This window comes from Oncorhynchus gorbuscha, linkage group LG24 (genome assembly GCF_021184085.1).
Source record: "Oncorhynchus gorbuscha isolate QuinsamMale2020 ecotype Even-year linkage group LG24, OgorEven_v1.0, whole genome shotgun sequence".
NCBI classification, from domain to species: domain Eukaryota; kingdom Metazoa; phylum Chordata; class Actinopteri; order Salmoniformes; family Salmonidae; genus Oncorhynchus; species Oncorhynchus gorbuscha.
Window position 1 is genome coordinate 58353048 of NC_060196.1, and position 27110 is coordinate 58380157.

The 27110-nt window shown below is 41.4% G+C and overlaps 1 protein-coding gene across 1 annotated transcript in view; it reads left to right on the forward strand.

The window, feature by feature from the left end:
- LOC124013436 (gamma-aminobutyric acid type B receptor subunit 1-like) overlaps positions 1-27110 on the forward strand; it is a 247874-nt gene that overhangs the window by 1350 nt on the left and 219414 nt on the right. The gene's annotated exons all lie outside the window — the stretch shown is intronic.

The following is a 27110-nucleotide window of genomic DNA, read 5'->3' on the forward strand; positions in this document are numbered from 1 at the left end:
GGAAGATGTCTATGAGAAAATTAAGATATAATTTAAAGCTAGAAATGCTATGGGTATCAGCACAGCTATCAGTCCTTCTGTGACGGCATTGCAGTATTGATTTTAGCATGTAAATCTTGGTGGGGCAAAAAAAACAAACAAAAAAAAACAATCGGGAGGCATGCCAGCAAAGCCACTAAACAATACATTACTTGCACTATAACGGTGACAACAGTGCGCGTAAACTGTTAGGGCCTCCATAAAGATGTCCCAACAACAGAGCTTTCTTAGCAGATCACCATGTGGTGAATCCTTACCACTGCTACATCTGGCTATCAGTGGATCTTTGTCTGGCAGGAAACAGTTCATCCAGCCTCATTTACTGCCTTTTAAGAAAGTATAGCTGATATGGCTGACTCGCTTCAACAAATGTGTTTTCTACCGACAATTGAGATGTACAAACTATGGCATAAGGGGAGGACAAGCGGATAAGAGGCAATCCGTAATTTATATTTAGTCATTAATGAGCGAGCTAGGACAGAAGTAGTCAATATAACTATTTGTTCAGCACTTTTGAAATGTACAGCGACAGAATTCAGATCATGGGCCGTTCTTACAGTATTCTCCCTGTACACCAAGTCAGAACCGTAGGATAAATAAAGGGGGCATATAAGCAGACAATGAAAGCTCTTACAATATCTGATGTTGTAAATTTCTCTAGAACAGGCTACATGTGCACCACCAGGTCAGAACAGTGGGGGAAAGGGATGAGGGGGAAAGGGATCTAATTAATAGGGTGAGGCACATGGGCAACTAACAGCTTACTACACACATACACTTAGTTTTTTCTTAACTACAGTGTATATATATATAACCTTTCTGAATGTTATACGGTGCATTGGTAAAGTATTCAGACCCCTTGACTTTCTCCACATTTTGTTACGTTACAGCCTCATTCTAAAATGTATTAATTTGTTTCCCCTCCCCCTTCATAAATCTACACACAATACCCCATAATGACATCACAATACCCCATAATGACATCACAATACCCCATAATGACATCACAATACCCCATAATGACATCACAATACCCCATAATGACAAAGCAAAAACAGGTTTGTAGAAATGTTGACCCCCCCCCCCAAAAATAACTATATATATATCATCCTAGATGTTTCTACAACTTGGAGTCCACCTGTGGTAAATTCAACCGATTGGAGATGATTTGGAAAGGCACAAATCACGTCCATTCAATTTAATTTACTGTACCACAGGTGGACTCCAAGTTGTAGAACCATCTCAAGGATGATCACTGGAAACAGGATGCACCTGAACTCAATTACAAGTCTCATAGCAAAGGGTCTGAATATTTATGTAAATAAGTGTTTTCGCTTTGTCATTATTGTGCAGATTGATGAGTAAAAAAACAAACATGATTTAATCCATTTTAGAATAAGGCTGTAAGGAAACAAAATGTGGAAACAGTCAAGGGGTCTGAATACTTTCCGAAAGCCCTGTATCTCTCTGGCATATTACATAATTTATGCAGCAGCATTATTAGGGTGAGGCACATGGGCTACTAACAGCTTACTACAGTAACCGAAAGGTTGCAAGTTCAAATCCCCGAGCTGACAAGGTACAAAATCATTCTTCCCCTGAACAGGCAGGTAACCCACTGTTCCTAGGCCGTCATTGAAAATAAGAATCTGTTCTTAACTGACTTGCCTAGTTAAATAAAGGTAAAATAAAAAATAAAAAACACACTTAGTGTTACTTTCTTAGCTACAGTATACATCTCTCCCTGGCATATTACATCATTTATGCAGCAGAGTACAAGACATATTTTGGACTCACCTTGTTGTGCTGTGCTCACTTGGACAGGAAGGTGGCGTGGCGGTCCTTCTTCAACCTTTTGTCATCAACAAGTCAGAATAGGCTGAACCATGACATCAGCGAGGTTCAGGTCTAAAAAGTTCTAGAAAAGTTCTAGAAAGTTCTAGAAAGCTCCCGACTTGGAACTCCCAGTTGGATGACAGTTCAAAATGGTTTTTTTTGCCAGTCGGAGCTGTTTTTAAAATATTTTTTAAAGAGTACCCAGTTGTCTTTAACTCACTGAAGTCTGAGATTTCCCAGTTCCACGTTTTCAGTTGTTTTGAATGCGGCAGAAGTCATGCTGGATTGACAGCATGGCCAAAGTTGAATGTTTATCCTTTTAAACTTGGAAAAGAGACCCTTAAACCCAGACTTGGGGCCACACAGCCACTCCACTGAATAGCAAGCTAGTGATTGCTTTGCAATGCTTGCAGTTAGCCACTGATTCCTTCCAAACCACTCAGTGTTGAATTTGGAAATTCCAACTTGTTGTGTGATGTTTATGTCCAATGGCTGGTGAGCACCGATATGTTTTATCTATAAGGATTGAAAAGGATTTGCCAGTAGATTGTCCAACTTGATTCATGATGACGACTGCTTGTCTAGCTTGATAGCTAAGATTTTGAAAGTATGATGTTGACACGATGTGTCCAATCGAAGCTACGGTGATTTGACGTCATTTTATCTGTGGCCAATGACCTTGAGCCTTCTTGGATGGGCACTTCTAATGTAAATCTATGGCATCACCGAAGGGGCTTGAATTTTCGAGTTCTCCCTATAGACTTTCCTGTGACGTAGTGTCCCTATTAATTAAGTGACAGAACATTGAGCCAATCATGGTGCAACTGGAGAACATTACCAACCCCTACACTCACCCCCACAGAAAGCACTGGGCTAGGCTGAAACTCCTGCATTTCCTGCTGGCTGGCCCACCACCACAGAAAGCACTGGGCTCGGCTGAAACTCCTGCATTTCCTGCTGGCTGGCCCACCACCACAGAAAGCACTGGGCTCGGCTGAAACTCCTGCATTTCCTGCTGGCTGGCCCATCACCACAGAAAGCACTGGGCTAGGCTGAAACTCCTGCATTTCCTGCTGGCTGGCCCACCACCACAGAAAGCACTGGGCTCGGCTGAAACTCCTGCATTTCCTGCTGGCTGGCCCACCACCACAGAAAGCACTGGGCTCGGCTGAAACTCCTGCATTTCCTGCTGGCTGGCCCATCACCACAGAAAGCACTGGGCCCGGCTGAAACTCCTGCATTTTGGAGCTGTCTTACTCAAGAAAAAATGTGGTTTTATTGACTATATTTTAATTTTATTTTTTACATTGTTTGGATATGTGACACGTATTAATGCCAAGATAACATTCACAACAGGCAACACATTAATACTTATCTAACTCTGCCCCACCTTCCCTGAAGGATGGGTGGCCACTGCAGCACAGTATGAAGCTAGGTAGAAACTGCTTCCCCAATAAAATCTCAGATCACACTTGTAGGTCGACGTCATGGCGACGTCATCGGGTATAATGGTCATCTCGTGCTGATCAGAAGGACGTCAAATCACAGGCACTCCTTCCATATGAAGAAAACGTGTCAGTTTATCAATTTCACAAGATTGGAATAAAAACACATTCAACTACTTAAGATATTAAGCTGAAATGTAGCTTGTCTTTAGATTGCGAGAAAATGTAACAACTAAGGTTGAATTTTTCCCTTCTCTCATTGACTTCTCAAACCCCAAACCCCTGGCCGGCTCTGATTGGTCTGTTTAGCAAGGGTTCCCAGAAGTCTTGTGATGTTGAACCTCTCTCTCTCTAGAGAGACTATCGCTTTGTGGCAACATTGTATTTTTTATGTCAAGACCTGAGAGTGAAGTAGTGCACTGAGCATGTATAAACCACCCAGTAGTATAAACCACCCAGTAGTATAAACCACCCAGTAGTATAAACCACCCAGTAGTATAAACCACCCAGTAGTATAAACCACCCAGTAGTATAAATCACCCAGTAGTATAATCACCCAGTAGTATATATCACCCAGTAGTATAAACCACCCAGTAGTATAAATCACCCAGTAGTATAAACCACCCAGTAGTATAAACCACCCAGTAGTATAAACCACCCAGTAGTATAAACCACCCAGTAGTATAAACCACCCAGTAGTATATATCACCCAGTAGTATAAACCACCCAGTAGTATAAACCACCCAGTAGTATAAACCACCCAGTAGTATAAACACCACCCAGTAGTATAAACCACCCAGTAGTATAATCACCCAGTAGTATATATCACCCAGTAGTATATATAACCCAGTAGTATATATCACCCAGTAGTATACATCACCCAGTAGTATATATCACCCAGTAGTATAAATCACCCAGTAGTATAAACCACCCAGTAGTATAAATCACCCAGTAGTATACCACACCACCCAGTAATATAAACCACCCAGTAGTATAAACCACCCAGTAGTATAAATCACCCAGTAGTATACATCACCCAGTAGTATAAATCACCCAGTAGTATACATCACCCAGTAGTATAAATCACCCAGTAGTATAAATCACCCAGTAGTATAAACCACCCAGTAGTATAAACCACCCAGTAGTATAAATCACCCAGTAGTATACCACACCACCCAGTAGTATAAACCACCCAGTAGTATAAATCACCCAGTAGTATACATCACCCAGTAGTATAAATCACCCAGTAGTATACATCACCCAGTAGTATAAATCACCCAGTAGTATAAATCACCCAGTAGTATAAACCACCCAGTAGTATAAACCACCCAGTAGTATAAATCACCCAGTAGTATACATCACCCAGTAGTATAAATCACCCAGTAGTATAAACCACCCAGTAGTATAAACCACCCAGTAGTATAAACCACCCAGTAGTATAAATCACCCAGTAGTATACCACACCACCCAGTAGTATAAACCACCCAGTAGTATAAACCACCCAGTAGTATAAATTACCCAGTAGTATACCACACCACCCAGTATTATAAACCACCCAGTAGTATAAACCACCCAGTAGTATAAATCACCCAGTAGTATACATCACCCAGTAGTATAAATCACCCAGTAGTATACATCACCCAGTAGTATAAATCACCCAGTAGTATAAACCACCCAGTAGTATAAACCACCCAGTAGTATAAATCACCCAGTAGTATACCACACCACCCAGTAGTATAAACCACCCAGTAGTATAAACCACCCAGTAGTATAAACCACCCAGTAGTATAAACCACCCAGTAGTATAAATCACCCAGTAGTATACCACACCACCCAGTAGTATAAACCACCCAGTAGTATAAACCACCCAGTAGTATAAATTACCCAGTAGTATACCACACCACCCAGTATTATAAACCACCCAGTAGTATAAACCACCCAGTAGTATAAATCACCCAGTAGTATACATCACCCAGTAGTATAAATCACCCAGTAGTATACATCACCCAGTAGTATAAATCACCCAGTAGTATAAACCACCCAGTAGTATAAACCACCCAGTAGTATAAATCACCCAGTAGTATACCACACCACCCAGTAGTATAAACCACCCAGTAGTATAAACCACCCAGTAGTATAAATCACCCAGTAGTATACCACACCACCCAGTAATATAAACCACCCAGTAGTATAAACCACCCAGTAGTATAAATCACCCAGTAGTATAAATCACCCAGTAGTATAAACCACCCAGTAGTATAAATCACCCAGTAGTATAAATCACCCAGTAGTATAAACCACCCAGTAGTATAAATCACCCAGTAGTATACATCACCCAGTAGTATACATCACCCAGTAGTATAGCACACCACCCAGTAGTATATATCACCCAGTAATATAAATCACCCAGTAGTATATATCACCCAGTAGTATAAACCACCAAGTAGTATATATCAGCCAGTAGTATAAACCACCCAGTAGTATACATCACCCAGTAGTATATATCACCCAGTAGTATAAACCACCCAGTAGTATACATCACCCAGTAGTATATATCACCCAGTAGTATAAACCACCCAGTAGTATAAACCACCCAGTAGTATACATCACCCAGTAGTATAAACCACCCAGTAGTATACATCACCCAGTAGTATATATCACCCAGTAGTATACATCACCCAGTAGTATACATCACCCAGTAGTATAGCACACCACCCAGTAGTATATATCACCCAGTAATATAAATCACCCAGTAGTATATATCACCCAGTAGTATAAACCACCAAGTAGTATATATCACCCAGTAGTATAAACCACCCAGTAGTATACATCACCCAGTAGTATATATCACCCAGTAGTATAAACCACCCAGTAGTATACATCACCCAGTAGTATATATCACCCAGTAGTATAAACCACCCAGTAGTATAAACCACCCAGTAGTATACATCACCCAGTAGTATAAACCACCCAGTAGTATACATCACCCAGTAGTATATATCACCCAGTAGTATAAACCGCCCAGTAGTATACATCACCCAGTAGTATATATCACCCAGTAGTATAAACCACCCAGTAATATAAATCACCCAGTAGTATATACCACCCAGTAGTATAAATCACCCAGTAGTATAAACCACCCAGTAGTATAAACCACCAAGTAGTATATATCACCCAGTAGTATAAATCACCCAGTAGTATAAACCACCCAGTAGTATACCACACCACCCAGTAGTATAAACCACCCAGTAGTATAAACCAGTATGATGCTTGAACAGAGGGGCGGCAGTATAAACCACCCAGTAATGTAACTAGTATGGTGATCGTGGACTTTAATATTCTCTCTATTGAAACCAGAGGTCATTAAGCTATTAATGGCCTTGCGTTTTAATAGCCACTGCAGAATTCAACAAACTGTCTCCATATGCATTCTCCACCATAGGCGGCAAGTTAGGAAGTAGAGTGCTTTGCTGACAGGTTCTCTAAACAATTCTTCTATGTCTAGTTTCCCAATTCTTCTATGTCTAGTTTCCCAATTCTTCTATGTCTATTTTCCCAATTCTTCTATGTCTATTTTCCCAATTCTTCTATGTCTAGTTTCCCAATTATTCTGTCTAGTTTCCCAATTCTTCTGTCTAGTTTCCCAATTCTTCTATGTCTATTTTCGGTCCCACCGGATGAACATTTTGTCCCCCCCCCTCCCCTAACAATACACAGCTGATTCAAATAATCAAAGCTTTCCCCCAGGAGGATCCCCATGACTGAGTTTTTGGGGGTAACCCTGGTCAATAGGTTGAACCTTCATTTGGTCATAATAGAGAGGAGGGGACATTCATGTCTATGTCCATTTAGGAGGCTGTTTGTTCCCACGGTCTCGACCTCAGACGGAAGCCTCGTGAGACGATTTGAAATGGTGTAGTACTCTACTGACACCACACGGGGGCAGTATTCATATCATAATGGTCACAGGGTACAACACTGGATGGCAGTATGGTGTCGGGAAAACACTGGTTTAACTTCTGTTGCTCTTTTCTCTCCTTTATGTGTCGTATCCAAATACATATGTTGAAACAAACAAGATGTATACACTGGTGTTACCGTTTGTCGTTAACAGGATGAGGTTTAACAGGAAACCGTTTATGTAGTTAACGGGATGAGGTTTAACAGGAAACCGTTTATGTAGTTAACGGGATGAGGTTTTACAGGAAACCGTTTATGTAGTTAACAGGATGAGGTTTAACAGGAAACCGTTTATGTAGTTAACGGGATGAGGTTTTACAGGAAACCGTTTATGTAGTTAACGGGATGAGGTTTAACAGGAAACCGTTTATGTAGTTAACGGGATGAGGTTTAACAGGAAACTGTTTGTAGTTAACGGGATGAGGTTTTACAGGAAACCAGATATGTAGTTAACGGGATGAGGTTTAACAGGAAACCAGATATGTAGTTAACGGGATGAGGTTTAACAGGAAACCAGATATGTAGTTAACGGGATGAGGTTTAACAGGAAACCGGATATGTAGTTAACGGGATGAGGTTTTACAGGAAACCGTTTATGTAGTTAATGGGATGAGATTTAACAGGAAACCGTATATGTAGTTAACGGGATGAGGTTTAACAGGAAACCGTTTACGTAGTTAACGGGATGAGGTTTAACAGGAAACCGTTTGTCGTTAACGGGATGAGGTTTTACAGGAAACCGTTTATGTAGTTAACGCGATGAGGTTTAACAGGAAACTGTTTGTAGTTAACGGGATGAGGTTTAACAGGAAACCGTTTGTTGTTAACGGGATGAGGTTTAACAGGAAACCGTTTGTCGTTAACGGGATGAGGTTTAACAGGAAACCGTTTGTAGTTAACGGGATGAGGTTTAACAGGAAACCGTATATGTAGATAACGGGATGAGGTTTAACAGGAAACTGTTTATGTAGTTAACGGGATGAGGTTTAACAGGAAACTGTTTGTAGTTAACGGGATGAGGTTTAACAGGAAACCGTTTACTAGGGTGGTGATGGTATTTATTATGCACAGAGTGGTTTCACTATGTAGTAAACTACTTTTGAATAGGGCCCATCGGATTCTGGTCAAAATGTAGTGTACTATATAGGGAATAGGGTGTCATTTGGGCTGCACACTGAGTGTTATACCCCAGACAGTGTTAGCTAAATTGATAAATGACAGTGTCAGTGTCACAATATGGGTTGTTAAAGAGAGAGTGAAGGGATGGAGAGATAGAGGGGGATGTTGAGAGAGTGAGGGGATGGAGAGATAGAGAGGGGGGGTGTTGAGAGAGTGAGGGGATGGAGAGATAGAGATGGGGCGGGGGCTGAGAGAGTGAGAGAAGAGAGGGAGGATACAGGAATGGAGATAGTTAGTTAGTAAATGAGAACAATGGTGTAATACAAGTGGGAGAAATAGAGAAGAAGAGATGGGAAAGAGAGAGTGAGAGAAGAGATTGAGAGAAGAGAGAGAGAGAGAAGAGAGAGGGTGAGAGGAAAGAGAGAGTGAGAGAAGAGATTGAGAGAAGAGAGAGAGAGAAGAGAGAAAGGGAGTGAGAAGAGATTGAGAGAAGAGAGAAGAGAGAGAGAGAGAGAGAGAGAGAGAGAGAGAGAGAGAGAGAGAGAGAGAGAGAGAGAGAGAGAGAGAGAGAGAGAGAGAGGGAACAATCAGAGAGGAGACAGCGATAGGGGATCCAGGGAGATGGAGAGAGCGAGAGATTCATGTTCTCCGTCTATTTAGCAAATGGCAGTGTGGCTGTTTTGACCCAAAGAGAGAGAATGTTCTCTGCCTTTCCAGTACATTTCATCCAAGACCACCTGAGTCCACTGCTCTGCTCTCTGCCTGGCTGGTCGGCTCTGGGGGACACTGTGTCCTGGCTGGCCGGCTCTGGGGGACACTGTGTCCTGGCTGGCCGGCTCTGGGGGACACTGTGTCCTGGCTGGCCGGCTCTGGGGGACACTGTGTCCTGGCTGGCCGGCTCTTTTTGTAACTGTGATGAGATAGTGTTCTGTTAGTCTTGTGACTGTGGTGAGATAGTGTTCTGTTAGTCTTGTGACTGTGGTGAGATAGTGTTCTGTTAGTTTTGTGACTGTGGTGAGATAGTGTTCTGTTAGTCTTGTGACTGTGGTGAGATAGTGTTCTGTTAGTCTTGTGACTGTGGTGAGATAGTGTTCTGTTAGTTTTGTGACTGTGGTGAGATAGTGTTCTGTTAGTTTTGTGACTGTGGTGAGATAGTGTTCTGTTAGTCTTGTGACTGTGGTGAGATAGTGTTCTGTTAGTTTTGTGACTGTGGTGAGATAGTGTTCTGTTAGTCTTGTGACTGTGGTGAGATAGTGTTCTGTTAGTCTTGTGACTGTGGTGAGATAGTGTTCTGTTAGTCTTGTAACTGTGGTGAGATAGTGTTCTGTTAGTCTTGTAACTGTGGTGATATAGTGTTCTGTTAGTCTTGTGACTGTGGTGAGATAGTGTTCTGTTAGTCTTGTGACTGTGGTGAGATAGTGTTCTGTTAGTCTTGTGACTGTGGTGAGATAGTGTTCTGTTAGTTTTGTGACCGTGGTGATATAGTGTTCTGTTAGTTTTCTAGTTTCAATATTCTTTCAGAAGTACCACCATTTTAATGGTCCCTGAACCATGGGCTTACTCTCTGCTAGTACATGGTGTTGGGCTGTGGTGTTTATTCTGTGTTGTGTTGTTTGGGTTATTAAGTAGGAGGGAACATTAATCTGGCATTTAGTGGTGATTTTATTGGGAGGCTCGGAGAGGTCCTGACAGCTGCAGGTAGCAGCAGGTAGCAGCAGGTAGCAGCAGGTAGCAGCAGGTAGCAGCAGGTAGCAGCAGGTAGCAGAAGCCATTAGATGGGTTTAATTAAGTCAGAGAGAGAGAGAGCTGAACAGAACAGTAAGAGCTCCCTGGTCGCTCTGTCGCTGTGGGACTTCCCCCCTCAAACTCAACAGGGGAAAGGTCAGAGCGGTGGCAGGGTGTGTGACTGTGTGTGTTCATACAGATGTAAGATCTTAATTTGATCACGGTTGCAGGAGAACTTTTCTGCAATGCAGGAAATGTAGTGTATTTGAGGTTTAAAAAGGCTTCTGAGGTTTGTCATTTTTCCACAAAAAAATGTATCAACCCCAACAAAAAAGTCCATTAATTAAAATCCAAATTTCCATGCTGTAGCAAACTGGCTCAAATTAAGATCCTACATCTGTACATGTGTCTATGAGTATGTACCTGTTAGCTGTTGGTGTGCATGTGTATTTGGTGTGTGTGTGTGTGTGTGTGTGTGTGTGTGTGTGTGTGTGTGTGTGTGTGTGTGTGTGTGTGTGTGTGTGTGTGTGTGTGTGTGTGTGTGTGTGTGTGTGTGTGTGTGTGTGTGTGTGTGTGTGTGTGTGTGTGTGTGTGTGTGTGTGTGTGTATAGTTAGCTCTTGTGTCTCTGGGTAGTTTGTGTAATTAGGTATTGTAATATATGTGTATAGACTGTATTCAGTGTGTTGGTAGATTGCCTGTGTGTGTGTGGGGGGGTGGGGGTGGGGTGGGGGGGAGTGTCCACATCTGTGTGGCGGCAGGAGTGTTTTGTCAGTCAGTCCGATTCGCGTGGGCAGCAACTCTCTGGAGAGACACAGAAACACTGAAAGGGAAAGATCTCCCTTAAGATCACTATACCATCAGGAGTTTCTGTGTCATTCCTAGCTTTTACTGATAACTGCTTCAGAAGACCATGTTTGTAAATTATTTATAGAGACAGAGAGATAGATAGATAATGAGGAAAAACATACTTTAGCGCGAGAGAGAACGACAGAGAGATGGCAGAAAAAGAAAGTCAGAAGGAGAGAAGGAGAGGAGAGAAGGAGTGAAAGAGAGGAGAGAAGGAGTGAAAGAGAGGAGAGAAGGAGAGGAGAGAAGGAGAGGAGAGAAGGAGTGAAAGAGAGGAGAAAGAGAGGAGAGAAGGAGAGGAGAGAAGGAGTGAAAGAGAGGAGAGAAGGAGAGGAGAGAAGGAGAGGAGAGAAGGAGTGAAAGAGAGGAGAAAGAGAGGAGAGGAGGAGAGGATTGAGTGATGAGGAAAGTGAAAAGGAGAAGGGTAAGTAGAATCAACCCAGCCAGTGTTGTTAAAAACGTGGCTTAACATTCGGATCAAGACGCAGCTCTGTGAGAGGAGTGATGAAGAGGAGAAAGGTTAAAGGTCACAGACACACTTCTTCCAGGAAGTCCACAGTACAGAGGATGAGACTGTATTAATATCCCACCAATCAGACCCCCCCCGATCACACCCACCACATGAATGGTAATAACCTCACAGTCACATCTGGTGTGTAGAGAGAGACCCATTTCAGCACCACCCTGCGTTATACTGTCTGGATACCAAAATGGCACCCTATTCCCTTTATAGTGCACTACTTTTGACCAGGGCCTATAGGGAATAGGGTGCACTACTTTTGACCAGGGCCTATAAGGATAGGGTGCCATTTGGGACACACTCCTTTAGCACCACCCAGCTGCATTATTAATGCCCTCCATCAACATAGGTGATCCGTTACAAACAGACGCATTAAGCCCATCTGTCACACAGCAAGCATCCATTCACACCCAAAACATATAGGAAATCTATGGTTCAATTGAATTACATTCAATAATAATAATAATGTAATAAATGTAATAAAAAGTGATTTATCCCAGAGGGGCAATTCAATACTTATGTTTCTGATACAGTGCCTTCAAAACAAACAAAAAAATATTTTTTTAGAAATGTTTGCTAATTTATTAAAAATAAAAAAACAGAAATAACACATTTACATAAGTATTCAGACCCTTTACTCAGTACTTTGTTGAAGCACCTTTGGCAGCGATTAGACAGTATTCATACACCTTGACTTATTCCACATATCGTTGTCAAAATGGATTAAATCATTTTTTTTTCTCACCCATCGACACACAATACCCCATAATAACAAAGTGAGAACATGTTTTTGCGGATTTATTGAAAAATATCATTCAGAAATATCTCATTTACAGACAGTAAATATTCACACCTCAATGCAGATTACAGCTGTGAGTCTTTCTGGTTAAAAGTCTCTAATAGCTTTCCACACTTGGATTGTGCAACATTTGCAATTATTATTTTCTAAATTCTTCAAGCTCTGTTAAATTGGTTGTTGATCATAGCTAGACAACCAGCAAGTCGGAAGTTGTCATACACTTAGGTTGGAGTCGTTAAAACTAGTTTACATACACTTAGGTTGGAGTCGTTAAAACTAGTTTACATACACTTAGGTTGGAGTCGTTAAAACTAGTTTACATACACTTAGGTTGGAGTCGTTAAAACTAGTTTACATACACTTAGGTTGGAGTCGTTAAAACTAGTTTACATACACTTAGGTTGGAGTCGTTAAAACTAGTTGACATACACTTAGGTTGGAGTCATTAAAACTAGTTGACATACACTTAGGTTGGAGTCGTTAAAACTAGTTTACATACACTTAGGTTGGAGTCGTTAAAACTAGTTTACATACACTTAGGTTGGAGTCGTTAAAACTAGTTTACATACACTTAGGTTGGAGTCGTTAAAACTAGTTTACATCCACTTAGGTTGGAGTCGTTAAAACTAGTTTACATCCACTTAGGTTGGAGTCGTTAAAACTAGTTGACATACACTTAGGTTGGAGTCGTTAAAACTAGTTTACATACACTTAGGTTGGAGTCGTTAAAACTAGTTTACATCCACTTAGGTTGGAGTCGTTAAAACTAGTTTACATCCACTTAGGTTGGAGTCGTTAAAACTAGTTGACATACACTTAGGTTGGAGTCGTTAAAACTAGTTTACATACACTTAGGTTGGAGTCGTTAAAACTAGTTTACATACACTTAGGTTGGAGTCCTTAAAACTAGTTGACATACACTTAGGTTGGAGTCGTTAAAACTAGTTTACATACACTTAGGTTGGAGTCGTTAAAACTAGTTTACATCCACTTAGGTTGGAGTCGTTAAAACTAGTTTACATCCACTTAGGTTGGAGTCGTTAAAACTAGTTGACATACACTTAGGTTGGAGTCGTTAAAACTAGTTGACATACACTTAGGTTGGAGTCGTTAAAACTAGTTTACATACACTTAGGTTGGAGTCGTTAAAACTAGTTTACATACACTTAGGTTGGAGTCATTAAAACTAGTTGACATACACTTAGGTTGGAGTCGTTAAAACTAGTTTACATCCACTTAGGTTGGAGTCGTTAAAACTAGTTTACATACACTTAGGTTGGAGTCGTTAAAACTAGTTTACATCCACTTAGGTTGGAGTCGTTAAAACTAGTTTACATACACTTAGGTTGGAGTCGTTAAAACTAGTTTACATCCACTTAGGTTGGAGTCGTTAAAACTAGTTTACATACACTTAGGTTGGAGTCGTTAAAACTAGTTTACATACACTTAGGTTGGAGTCATTAAAACTAGTTGACATACACTTAGGTAGGAGTCGTTAAAACTAGTTTACATCCACTTAGGTTGGAGTCGTTAAAACTAGTTTACATACACTTAGGTTGGAGTCGTTAAAACTAGTTTACATCCACTTAGGTTGGAGTCGTTAAAACTAGTTTACATACACTTAGGTTGGAGTCGTTAAAACTAGTTTACATACACTTAGGTTGGAGTCGTTAAAACTAGTTTACATACACTTAGGTTGGAGTCGTTAAAACTAGTTTACATCCACTTAGGTTGGAGTCGTTAAAACTAGTTTACATACACTTAGGTTGGAGTCGTTAAAACTAGTTTACATCCACTTAGGTTGGAGTCGTTAAAACTAGTTTACATACACTTAGGTTGGAGTCGTTAAAACTAGTTTACATACACTTAGGTTGGAGTCGTTAAAACTAGTTTACATACACTTAGGTTGGAGTCGTTAAAACTAGTTTACATACACTTAGGTTGGAGTCATTAAAACTAGTTTACATACACTTAGGTTGGAGTCATTAAAACTAGTTGACATACACTTAGGTTGGAGTCGTTAAAACTAGTTTACATACACTTAGGTTGGAGTCGTTAAAACTAGTTTACATCCACTTAGGTTGGAGTCGTTAAAACTAGTTTACATACACTTAGGTTGGAGTCGTTAAAACTAGTTTACATCCACTTAGGTTGGAGTCGTTAAAACTAGTTTACATACACTTAGGTTGGAGTCGTTAAAACTAGTTTACATCCACTTAGGTTGGAGTCGTTAAAACTAGTTTACATACACTTAGGTTGGAGTCGTTAAAACTAGTTTACATCCACTTAGGTTGGAGTCGTTAAAACTAGTTTACATACACTTAGGTTGGAGTCGTTAAAACTAGTTTACATCCACTTAGGTTGGAGTCGTTAAAACTAGTTTACATCCACTTAGGTTGGAGTCGTTAAAACTAGTTTACATACACTTAGGTTGGAGTCGTTAAAACTAGTTTACATCCACTTAGGTTGGAGTCGTTAAAACTAGTTTACATACACTTAGGTTGGAGTCGTTAAAACTAGTTTACATACACTTAGGTTGGAGTCGTTAAAACTAGTTTACATCCACTTAGGTTGGAGTCATTAAAACTAGTTTACATACACTTAGGTTGGAGTCGTTAAAACTAGTTTACATCCACTTAGGTTGGAGTCGTTAAAACTAGTTTACATCCACTAGGTTGGAGTCGTTAAAACTAGTTTACATCCACTTAGGTTGGAGTCGTTAAAACTAGTTTACATCCACTTAGGTTGGAGTCGTTAAAACTAGTTTACATCCACTTAGGTTGGAGTCATTAAAACTAGTTTACATACACTTAGGTTGGAGTCGTTAAAACTAGTTGACATACACTTAGGTTGGAGTCGTTAAAACTAGTTTACATACACTTAGGTTGGAGTCGTTAAAACTAGTTTACATCCACTTAGGTTGGAGTCGTTAAAACTAGTTTACATCCACTTAGGTTGGAGTCGTTAAAACTAGTTGACATACACTTAGGTTGGAGTCGTTAAAACTAGTTTACATACACTTAGGTTGGAGTCGTTAAAACTAGTTTACATCCACTTAGGTTGGAGTCGTTAAAACTAGTTGACATACACTTAGGTTGGAGTCGTTAAAACTAGTTTACATACACTTAGGTTGGAGTCGTTAAAACTAGTTTACATACACTTAGGTTGGAGTCCTTAAAACTAGTTGACATACACTTAGGTTGGCGTCGTTAAAACTAGTTTACATACACTTAGGTTGGAGTCGTTAAAACTAGTTTACATCCACTTAGGTTGGAGTCGTTAAAACTAGTTTACATACACTTAGGTTGGAGTCGTTAAAACTAGTTTACATACACTTAGGTTGGAGTCGTTAAAACTAGTTTACATACACTTAGGTTGGAGTCGTTAAAACTAGTTTACATACACTTAGGTTGGAGTCGTTAAAACTAGTTTACATACACTTAGGTTGGAGTCGTTAAAACTAGTTTACATACACTTAGGTTGGAGTCGTTAAAACTAGTTTACATCCACTTAGGTTGGAGTCGTTAAAACTAGTTTACATACACTTAGGTTGGAGTCGTTAAAACTAGTTTACATACACTTAGGTTGGAGTCGTTAAAACTAGTTGACATACACTTAGGTTGGAGTCGTTAAAACTAGTTTACATCCACTTAGGTTGGAGTCGTTAAAACTAGTTTACATACACTTAGGTTGGAGTCGTTAAAACTAGTTTACATCCACTTAGGTTGGAGTCGTTAAAACTAGTTTACATCCACTTAGGTTGGAGTCGTTAAAACTAGTTTACATACACTTAGGTTGGAGTCGTTAAAACTAGTTTACATCCACTTAGGTTGGAGTCGTTAAAACTAGTTTACATACACTTAGGTTGGAGTCGTTAAAACTAGTTTACATACACTTAGGTTGGAGTCGTTAAAACTAGTTTACATCCACTTAGGTTGGAGTCGTTAAAACTAGTTTACATCCACTTAGGTTGGAGTCGTTAAAACTAGTTTACATACACTTAGGTTGGAGTCGTTAAAACTAGTTTACATCCACTTAGGTTGGAGTCGTTAAAACTAGTTTACATACACTTAGGTTGGAGTCGTTAAAACTAGTTTACATCCACTTAGGTTGGAGTCGTTAAAACTAGTTTACATCCACTTAGGTTGGAGTCGTTAAAACTAGTTTACATACACTTAGGTTGGAGTCGTTAAAACTAGTTTTCATCCACTTAGGTTGGAGTCGTTAAAACTAGTTTACATACACTTAGGTTGGAGTCGTTAAAACTAGTTTACATACACTTAGGTTGGAGTCGTTAAAACTAGTTTACATCCACTTAGGTTGGAGTCATTAAAACTAGTTTACATCCATTAGGTTGGAGTCGTTAAAACTAGTTTACATCCACTTAGGTTGGAGTCGTTAAAACTAGTTTACATCCACTTAGGTTGGAGTCGTTAAAACTAGTTTACATCCACTTAGGTTGGAGTCGTTAAAACTAGTTTACATCCACTTAGGTTGGAGTCGTTAAAACTAGTTTACATCCACTTAGGTTGGAGTCATTAAAACTAGTTTACATACACTTAGGTTGGAGTCGTTAAAACTAGTTTACATACACTTAGGTTGGAGTCGTTAAAACTAGTTTACATACACTTAGGTTGGAGTCGTTAAAACTAGTTTACATACACTTAGGTTGGAGTCGTTAAAACTAGTTTACATCCACTTAGGTTGGAGTCATTAAAACTAGTTTACATCCACTTAGGTTGGAGTCGTTAAAACTAGTTTACATCCACTTAGGTTGGAGTCGTTAAAACTAGTTTACATCCACTTAGGTTGGAGTCGTTAAAACTAGTTTACATCCACTTAGGTTGGAGTCGTTAAAACTAGTTTACATCCACTTAGGTTGGAGTCGTTAAAACTAGTTTACATCCACTTAGGTTGGAGTCATTAAAACTAGTTTACATACACTTAGGTTGGAGTCGTTAAAACTAGTTTACATACACTTAGGTTGGAGTCGTTAAAACTAGTTTACATCCACTTAGGTTGGAGTCGTTAAAACTAGTTTACATCCACTTAGGTTGGAGTCATTAAAACTAGTTTACATCCACTTAGGTTGGAGTCGTTAAAACTCATTTTTCAACCACTCCACAAATTTCTTGTAAACAAACTATAGTTTTGTCAAGTCGGTGAGGGACATCTACTTTGTTCATGACACGAGTCATTTTTCCAACAATTGTTTATAGACAGATTATTTCACTGATAATTCACTGTATCACAATTCCAGTGGGTCAGAAGTTTACATACACTAAGTTGACTGTGCCTTTAAACTGCTTGGAAAATTCCCGAAAATGATGTCATGGCTTTAGAAGCTTCTGATAGGCTAATTGACATCATTTGAGTCATTTGGCGGTGTACCTGTGGATGTATTTCAAGGCCTACCTTCAAACTCAGTGCCTCTTTGCTTGACATCATGGGAAAATCAAAATAAATCAGCCAAGACCTCAGAAGAAAATTGTAGACCTCCACAAGTCAAGTAAATCCTTGGGAGCAATTTCTAATCGTCTGAAGGTACCACGTTCATCTATACAAACAATAGTACGCAAGTATAAACACCACAGGATCACGCAGCCGTCATACCGCTCAGGAAGGAGACACGTTTTGTCTCCTAGAGATGAATGTACTTGGGTGCGAAAAGTGCAAATCAATCCCAGAACAACAGCAAAGGACCTTGTGAAGATGCTGGAGGAAACAGGTACAAAAGTATCTATATCCACAGTAAAAACGAGTCATATATTGACGTAACCTGAAAGGCTCAGCAAGGAAGAAGCCACTGCTCCAAAACCGCAATAAAAAGGCCAGTCTATGGTTTGCAACTGAACATGGGGACAAAGATCATACTTTTTGGAGAATTGTCCTCTGGTTTGATGAAACAAAAATAGAACTGTTTGGCCATAATGACCATCGTTATGTTTAGAGGAAGAAGGGGGTTGCTTGCAAGCCGAAGAACACCATTCCAACCGTGAAGCACGGGGGTGGCAGCATCATGTTGCGGGGGTGCTTTGCTGCAGGAGGGACTGGTGCATGTCACAAAATAGATGGCATCATGAGGAAGGAAAATTATGTGGATATATTGAAGCAACATCTCAAGACATCAGTCAGTCAGAAAGTTAAAGCTTGGTTGCAAATGGTTCTTCCAAATGGACAACGATCCCAAGCATACTTCCAAAGTTGTGACAAAATGTCTTAAGGACAACAAAGTCAAGGTATTGGAGTGGCCATCACAAAGCCCCGACCACAGCCTATAGAAAATGTGTGGGTAGAACTGAAAAAATGTGTGTGAGCAAAGAGATCTACAAACCTGACCCAGTTACACCAGCTCTGTCAGGAGGAATGGGACAAAATTCACCCAACTTATTGTGTGAAGCTTGTGTTAGTCTACCTGAAACATTTGACCCAAGTTAAAAGTGTATGTAAACTTCTGACCCACTTGGAATGTGATGAAAGAAATAAAAGCTTAAATAAATCATTCTCTCCACTATTATTACATTTAACATTCTTAAAATGAAGTGGTGATCCTAACTGACCTAAGACAGGGAATTATTCCTACGATTAAATACAGTGCCTTGCGAAAGTATTCAAACATAAAGATATAAAACTGTATTTTTTTGTGAAGAATCAACAACAAGTGGGACACAATCATGAAGTGGAACGACATTTATTGGATAATAATTTTGCATGCCCAATTTTTCAGTTTTCGAAATGTTAAAAAAGTTTGAAATATCCAATAAATGTCGTTCCACTTCATGATTGTGTCCCACTTGTTGTTGATTCTTCACAAAAAATACAGTTTTATATCTTTATGTTTGAAGCCTGAAATGTGGCAAAAGGTCGCAAAGTTCAAGGGGGCCGAATATTTTCGCAAGGCACTGTATAAGGAATTGTGAAAAACTGAGTTTAAATGTATTTGGCTAAGGTAAACGTCCGACTTCCACTGTATTTAAGTATATTTAAGTCAAAACTGTTAACTCGGCCACTCAGGAACATTCACTGTCTTCTTGGTAAGCAACTCCATTGTCGATTTGTCCTTGTGTTTTAGGTTATTGTCCTGATGGAAGGTAAATTCATCTCCCAGTGTCTGGTGGAAAGCAGGCTGAACCAGGTTATTGTCCTGATGGATGGTGAATTCATCTCCCAGTGTCTGGTGGAAAGCAGACTGAACCAGGTTATTGTCCTGATGGAAGGTGAATTCATCTCCCAGTGTCTGGTGGAAAGCAGACTGAACCAGGTTATTGTCCTGATGGATGGTGAATTCATCTCCCAGTGTCTGGTGGAAAGCAGACTGAACCAGGTTTTCCTCCAGGCGTTTGCCTGTGCTTAGCTCCATTCTGTTTTTTTAAATCCTGAAAAACTACTAAGATATATGGAATTGTTTTAAGAAAGTCATGTCAAGGATCATTTTGCTATTTGATTTTAGAAAAAAAATCCCCAAAATGAATTTGATGAAAAAAAAAGTGGGTTCACTATTAGTCCCATACAAACTCATGGAATAACAGATTCACTACATAGAACAACAGTCATTCTCCAGCGATATAAGACCAGGAATTGTTTTATTTATTTAACTCCTTATTTTTTGTCACAAAACAATGGATGGCGGTCATACACCTTCCATCGCCATGCCGACAAAAACTCTTCAATTGGGTTTATGAATGGGGAAATATGTTGGGAGGAATAGAACAATACATTGTGGATCAATGCACCAGTTGCAGACCAGAGAAGCCCGGTGGAAACTTGTGCTGTCCCAGATAACAACATACCTGCTCTGCTCTGGTTCCACCCCTCTGCTCGGCTGAAATGAGGATGCCATGTAGTGTGTCCAGGAATGTGATGAGAAGGGTGGTGTTGTAGGGACCAAGGTTGGCATGGTGATGGAGGACGCTTTGCTGGCTAACGACTGCACACATGGTGATATTCCCTCCAAGCTGTCCAGGGACATTCACAATGGCACCATAATGTTCCATCCCCGTCCCGTTCTATTGGCTCGGTTGAAGCCTCATCAATGTAAATATAAACGTGCTGAATTGCAACGGCATCCAAGACTCTCTGAAACAGACAAGACAATATATGACATAAACCCAGAGCAGTCACTATGGTGAGGCACAATACACTGGATTACAGTACTGTAATGTGTCTATACAGTGCTGGTATGATAGTAAATTCACAGTTTAGTACTTACTTGCACATATTCATAGCTCTGTTCTGTAACCCTCTCTGAGGTTTTGCTCACATGGCTCCCTGTAGACCTGTTTCATGCGGATTCGGTTGTGCTGTAATACACGGTCCAATGTAGACAAGCCCACCTGGTGAATGTTATTGAAACTAATGGTATTGTTTGCCACCATCATGTTTACAATAGTCTCCTGTTCTGGTGTGAACAGTGTCTTCCACCATGGCCTGGTCATCTCTAAGTTCTGCAGAAGACCCACAAATATGATATGACTGGTTACAGTTAACAGTGCATGTCAGAGCAAAAACCAAGTTATGAGGTCGATAGAATTGTCCGTAGAGTTTCCAGAAGGACAACCATCTCTGCAGCACTCCACCAATCAGGCCTTTATGGTAGAGTGACCAGACGGAAACACCTCCTCAGTAAAAGGCACACTTGGAGTTTGCCCAAAGGCACTTAAAGTACTCTCAGATCAAAAGAAACCAGATTCTCTGGTCTGATGAAACCAAGCTCGAACTCTTTAGCCTGAATGTCAAGAATTACATCTGGAGGAAACCAGACACCGCTCATCACCTGGCCAATACCATCCCCATGGTAAAGCACGGGCATGGAAGCATCATGCTGTGGGGATGTTTTTCAGCGGCAAGGACTGGGAGACTAGTCAGGATCGAGGGAAAGATGAACAGAGCAAAGTACAGAGAGATATTTGATGAAAATCTTCTCCAGAGTGCTCAGGACCTCATACCGGGGTGAAGGTTCATCTTCCAACAGGACAATGACTCTAAGCACACAGCCAAGACAACGCAATAATGGCTTCCGGACAAGTCTCTGAATGTCCTTGAGTGGCCCTGCCAGAGCCCGGACTTGAACCCGATCGAACATCTCGTCGGGAGAGACCTGAAAATAGCTGTGCAGCGACACTCCCCATTCAACCTGACAGAGCTTGAGAGGATCTGTAGAGAAGAATGGGAGAAACTCTACAGGTGTAGAAGCACGTTGGCTGGGAAAAACTCCCTAGAAAGGCCAAAACCTAGGAAGAAACCTAGCTAGGAACCAGGCTCTGTAGGGTGGCCAATCCTCTTCTGGCTGTGCCGGGTAGAGATTATAACAGAACATGGCCAAGATGTTCAAATGTTCATAAATGACCAGCATGGTCAAACAGCAGGTCTGGGACAGGTAGCACGTCCGGTGAACTGGTCAGGATTCCATAGCCGCTGGCAGAACAGTTGTAAGCCATTTATATTGATACAGCTCCTACTGCAGTGGTAGGTTAGGCTGCATAGTATAATATACAGGGGAGGTTATATAAATATATAATATATAATATAAATATATAATATAATATAAACTATAAGTTCCCAATGGGACGTCTTCAGAGAAAGGTCTTTATTCACCGTGTGACTCTGATAGAAATGAACCTCCTGTGTATTTCCTACCTCAAACATTATATATACAGTGAGGTTGATTGACAAGCCTTGAAAAAAGATGAGCGCAAAAAGGATGAGTCAAATACTGAGCTGTGTATTATATGCAACAACAACAACAACAACAAAAACATCCTGGGAAATTATATTCATTTTATACCTATACAATTGCTCAGAGAGGTAGGGGCCAAAAAGGTAAGGGCCGGAAGGATTGGCATCCCTTTCAATGCCTCACCTTGTGAGGAGAATGGCAGTGAGCCTTTAAAAAAATTGTTTTAAGAGTTGGAGAATTCAATTGGGTTTCAAGTGCGGAGTCGGAGATGGCCAAATGCAAAATGTTGATTCTGTGGCCAATTAACAATTTCTTACGGCCAAGTTTCAGTCTTCTGGCAGAGGCAACCAGTGTTTTTGGCCAAAGCAATGGTTGCATTTCAAGTGCCAATGCCAATGGCCGTTTAGCAAAATTCAAGGTGTTTGCATTTGTTGGATGAAATGAAAATAGAGCTTTTTGGCCGCGCACGCCGGGGGTGGATTTGGCGTCGAAATTTGAATGTATGAGCAGAAAAGAACCCCATTACCTACTGTAAAATATGGTGGTGGATCTTTGATGTTATGGGGCTATTCTGTTGCCACTGGCCGTGTGGCCCTTGTTAAGGTCAACCGAATCATGAACTTTACCCAGTACCAGGATATTTAAGTCAAAAAACCTGGTTGCCTCTGCCAGGCGGCTGAAACTTGGCCACGATTGGATCTTCCGGAAAGACAATAGCCCCAAAAGCATCAACATTCACAATCCACTGTCTTTCAGAGGAGCTGTTATTCCCTGTGTGATTCTATCTCTACCTTACTGTCACGCCCTGACCTTAGATATCTCTGTTTTTCTATGTATTTTGGTTAGGTCAGGGTGTGACTAGGGTGGGTACTCTAGTTTTTGTATGTCTAGGTTTTTTTGTATGTCTCTGTTGGCCTGAGACAGCTGTTTATTGTTGTCTTTGATAGTGGATCATATTTAGGTAGCCATTTCCCTCATTTGTGTTTGTGGTATTATTGTATTATTGTTACACTATCATAACAATATTACACTAATACCTTTGTTATCCTCTGTATTACAAACATTAAACAGGTCTCTCTCATAAAAGAGATTGATCTGTACGAGAAAATAATAATAATATATATCAGGGGAAAAACCAACCAAACCCCCAAAAAAAAACAATATATTGTTTTGTTTAATCATGTTTCAGACAAAACAAGATGTGTTACATCATCAAAACCTCTAACATATTTAACCAGATGAGTTTTTAAGATAATTCTTATCCCATTGTCCCTATTCACTGTGGTGTTAAAAAACCTGAAGCCATGTTTAAAACGAGAGAGGACAGTGTTTAAAACGAGAGAGGACAGTGTTTAAAACGAGAGAGGACAGTGTTTAAAACGAGAGAGGACAGTGCTTAAAACGAGAGAGGACAGTGTTTAAAACGAGAGAGGACAGTGTTTAAAACGAGAGAGGACAGTGTTTAAAACGAGAGAGGACAGTGTTTAAAACGAGAGAGGACAGTGTTTAAAACGAGAGAGGACAGTGTTTAAAACGAGAGAGGACAGTGTTTAAAACGAGAGAGGACAGTGTTTAAAACGAGAGAGGACAGTGTTTAAAACGAGAGAGGACAGTGTTTAAAACGAGAGAGTACAGTGTTTAAAACGAGAGAGTACAGTGTTTAAAACGAGAGAGTACAGTGTTTAAAACGAGAGAGGACAGTGTTTAAAACGAGAGAGGACAGTGTTTAAAACGAGAGAGGACAGTGTTTAAAACGAGAGAGGACAGTGTTTAAAACGAGAGAGTACAGTGTTTAAAACGAGAGAGGACAGTGTTTAAAACGAGGGAGGACAGTGTTTAAAACGAGGGAGGACAGTGTTTAAAACGAGAGAGGACAGTGTTTAAAACGAGAGAGGACAGTGTTTAAAACGAGAGAGGACAGTGTTTAAAACGAGAGAGGACAGTGTTTAAAACGAGAGAGGACAGTGTTTAAAACGAGAGAGGACAGTGTTTAAAACGAGAGAGTACAGTGTTTAAAACGAGAGAGTACAGTGTTTAAAACGAGAGAGGACAGTGTTTAAAACGAGGGAGGACAGTGTTTAAAACGAGAGAGGACAGTGTTTAAAACGAGAGAGGACAGTGTTTAAAACGAGAGAGGACAGTGTTTAAAACGAGAGAGGACAGTGTTTAAAACGAGAGAGGACAGTGTTTAAAACGAGAGAGGACAGTGTTTAAAACGAGAGAGGACAGTGTTTAAAACGAGAGAGGACAGTGTTTAAAACGAGAGAGTACAGTGCTGAAACAATGAAATAAGCGCTCGAATGACAACACAATCATAAACTCTAAACATGAGCAATAGAGGAGCCTGAAATAGCCAAGTATAGAGCACAGCAGAGCAGACAGCTGAGAGATTAGAGTGTTTTATGGATGCACTCTATATTACATTACCATTATTACATTGAACGGGAATGAGCAGAGAGAGAGGGGGGTAAGAGATGTAGTAGTCCCCACTCTCTCTCTACTGATGTAGTAGCCCCCACTCTCTCTCTACTGATGTAGTAGCCTCACTCTCTCTACTGATGTAGTAGCCCCCACTCTCTCTCTACTGATGTAGTAGCCCCCACTCTCTCTCTACTGATGTAGTAGCCCCCACTCTCTCTCTACTGATGTAGTAGCCTCACTCTCTCTACTGATGTAGTAGCCTCACTCTCTCTACTGATGTAGTAGCCCCCTACTGATCTCTCTCTACTGATGTAGTAGCCTCACTCTCTCTACTGATGTAGTAGCCCCCACTCTCTCTCTACTGATGTAGTAGCCCCCACTCTCTCTCTACTGATGTAGTAGCCTCACTCTCTCTACTGATGTAGTAGCCTCACTCTCTCTACTGATGTAGTAGCCCCCACTCTCTCTCTACTGATGTAGTAGCCTCACTCTCTCTACTGATGTAGTAGCCTCACTCTCTCTACTGATGTAGTAGCCTCTCTCTCTCTACTGATGTAGTAGCCCCCACTCTCTCTCTACTGATGTAGTAGCCCCCACTCTCTCTACTGATGTAGTAGCCCCTCTCTCTCTCTACTGATGTAGTAGCCCCCACTCTCTCTCTACTGATGTAGTAGCCCCCACTCTCTCTACTGATGTAGTAGCCCCCACTCTCTCTACTGATGTAGTAGCCCCCTCTCTCTCTCTACTGATGTAGTAGCCCCCACTCTCTCTCTACTGATGTAGTAGCCCCCACTCTCTCTCTAAGATGTAGTAGCCTCACTCTCTCTACTGATGTAGTAGCCCCCTCTCTCTCTACTGATGTAGTAGCCCCCACTCTCTCTACTGATGTAGTAGCCCCCACTCTCTCTACTGATGTAGTAGCCCCCTCTCTCTCTCTACTGATGTAGTAGCCCCACTCTCTCTCTACTGATGTAGTAGCCCCCACTCTCTCTCTACTGATGTAGTAGCCTCACTCTCTCTACTGATGTAGTAGCCCCCTCTCTCTCTACTGATGTAGTAGCCCCCACTCTCTCTACTGATGTAGTAGTCCCCACTCTCTCTCTACTGATGTAGTAGCCCCCTCTCTCTCTACTGATGTAGTAGCCTCACTCTCTCTACTGATGTAGTAGCCCCCTCTCTCTACTGATGTAGTAGCCCCCACTCTCTCTACTGATGTAGTAGTCCCCACTCTCTCTCTACTGATGTAGTAGCCCCCACTCTCTCTCTACTGATGGAGTAGCCTCACTCTCTCTACTGATGTAGTAGCCCCCTCTCTCTCTCTACTGATGTAGTAGCCCCCACTCTCTCTCTACTGATGTAGTAGCCCCCTCTCTCTCTACTGATGTAGTAGCCCCCACTCTCTCTCTACTGATGTAGTAGCCCCCACTCTCTCTCTACTGATGTAGTAGCCCCCACTCTCTCTCTACTGATGTAGTAGCCCCCTCTCTCTCTACTGATGTAGTAGCCCCCACTCTCTCTACTGATGTAGTAGCCCCACTCTCTTTCTACTGATGTAGTAGCCCCCACTCTCTCTCTACTGATGTAGTAGCCCCCACTCTCTCTCTACTGATGTAGTAGCCTCACTCTCTCTACTGATGTAGTAGCCCCCACTCTCTCTCTACTGATGTAGTAGCCCCCACTCTCTCTCTACTGATGTAGTAGCCTCACTCTCTCTACTGATGTAGTAGCCCCCACTCTCTCTACTGATGTAGTAGCCCCCTCTCTCTCTCTACTGATGTAGTAGCCCCCACTCTCTCTCTACTGATGTAGTAGCCCCCACTCTCTCTCTACTGATGTAGTAGCCTCACTCTCTCTACTGATGTAGTAGCCCCCTCTCTCTCTACTGATGTAGTAGCCCCCACTCTCTCTACTGATGTAGTAGTCCCCACTCTCTCTCTACTGATGTAGTAGCCCCCACTCTCTCTACTGATGTAGTAGCCCCCACTCTCTCTACTGATGTAGTAGCCCCCTCTCTCTCTCTACTGATGTAGTAGCCCCCACTCTCTCTCTACTGATGTAGTAGCCCCCACTCTCTCTCTACTGATGTAGTAGCCTCACTCTCTCTACTGATGTAGTAGCCCCCTCTCTCTCTACTGATGTAGTAGCCCCCACTCTCTCTACTGATGTAGTAGTCCCCACTCTCTCTCTACTGATGTAGTAGCCCCCACTCTCTCTCTACTGATGTAGTAGCCTCACTCTCTCTACTGATGTAGTAGCCCCCTCTCTCTCTACTGATGTAGTAGCCCCCACTCTCTCTACTGATGTAGTAGTCCCCACTCTCTCTCTACTGATGTAGTAGCCCCCACTCTCTCTCTACTGATGTAGTAGCCTCACTCTCTCTACTGATGTAGTAGCCCCCACTCTCTCTCTACTGATGTAGTAGCCCCCACTCTCTCTCTACTGATGTAGTAGCCCCCACTCTCTCTCTACTGATGTAGTAGCCCCCTCTCTCTCTACTGATGTAGTAGCCCCCACTCTCTCTCTACTGATGTAGTAGCCCCCACTCTCTCTCTACTGATGTAGTAGCCCCCTCTCTCTCTACTGATGTAGTAGCCCCCACTCTCTCTACTGATGTAGTAGCCCCACTCTCTCTCTACTGATGTAGTAGCCCCCACTCTCTCTCTACTGATGTAGTAGCCCCCACTCTCTCTACTGATGTAGTAGCCTCACTCTCTCTACTGATG